The sequence below is a fragment of the Pezoporus wallicus genome, unplaced genomic scaffold (assembly GCF_028554395.1).
Source record: "Pezoporus wallicus isolate ANWC-B61680 ecotype Strahan unplaced genomic scaffold, APGP_CSIRO_Pwel_v1 contig_12279, whole genome shotgun sequence".
Lineage (NCBI taxonomy): Eukaryota > Metazoa > Chordata > Aves > Psittaciformes > Psittacidae > Pezoporus > Pezoporus wallicus.
Genome location: NW_026641222.1, coordinates 1 through 683, shown reverse-complemented (window position 1 = coordinate 683; position 683 = coordinate 1). Strand labels below are relative to the sequence as shown.

Here is a 683-nt window from a genome sequence, read left to right as displayed (position 1 = left end):
CCCCAGTCCCCCTTGACTCACAGTGCCCCCCCATAACCACAATGGACCCCCCATATCCCCAGTCCCCCCTTACTCACAATGCCCCCCCCCATAACCCCACTGCTCCCCCATACCCCCTCCCCTCCTTGCCCCCCCCCCCCCCCCCAATGCCCACACTGCCACCGCTGCCTGCAGCCCCCCCCGTGCCCACGGTGACTTCCCCGTGCGCCCTCGAGGATGCCCGTGGCCACCGTGACCCCCATGTTGGCCATCACATCCATGCCCATGGTAATGCCCACGGTGCCGGGGCGGTTGCCAACCCCTCTGCGGCTTCCTCCCCGCTTCCAACCCCACGGCCCCCCCCACCCCACCCCATTTTTCCCCCCCCTATGGAACCCACAGAGCGGCCGCGAGTACTCGCCCGCGGCCACCACGTCCGAGAATGGCGGTGGCAAGAGGAAGCAGAAGGAGAAGGAGCTCGATGAGCTCAAGAAGGAGGTGAACATGGTGAGTGGGGAGCGGGCACCGCGCCGGTGCTGGGCGCTGCCACCACCGCGCTCACAGCGGTGCTGGGTGCCCGCAGGATGACCATAAACTGTCCTTGGATGAGCTGGGCAGGAGGTACCAGGTGGATCTGTCCCGGGTGAGATGGCCCCGGAGGGAGATGGATGTGGGGGTCACGGCACTGCGGTGGGGCTGGGGGA

General features: G+C 67.8%; 1 long non-coding RNA gene across 1 annotated transcript; it reads left to right on the top strand.

Annotated features, from left to right (window-relative positions):
• The first annotated feature begins 148 nt into the window (after positions 1-148).
• LOC130606341 (uncharacterized) lies at positions 149-636 on the top strand. Its single transcript, XR_008973954.1, has 3 exons — positions 149-267; positions 382-486; positions 563-636. It is a non-coding gene; the product is annotated as an uncharacterized LOC130606341 (long non-coding RNA).
• Positions 637-683: the final 47 nt, after the last annotated feature.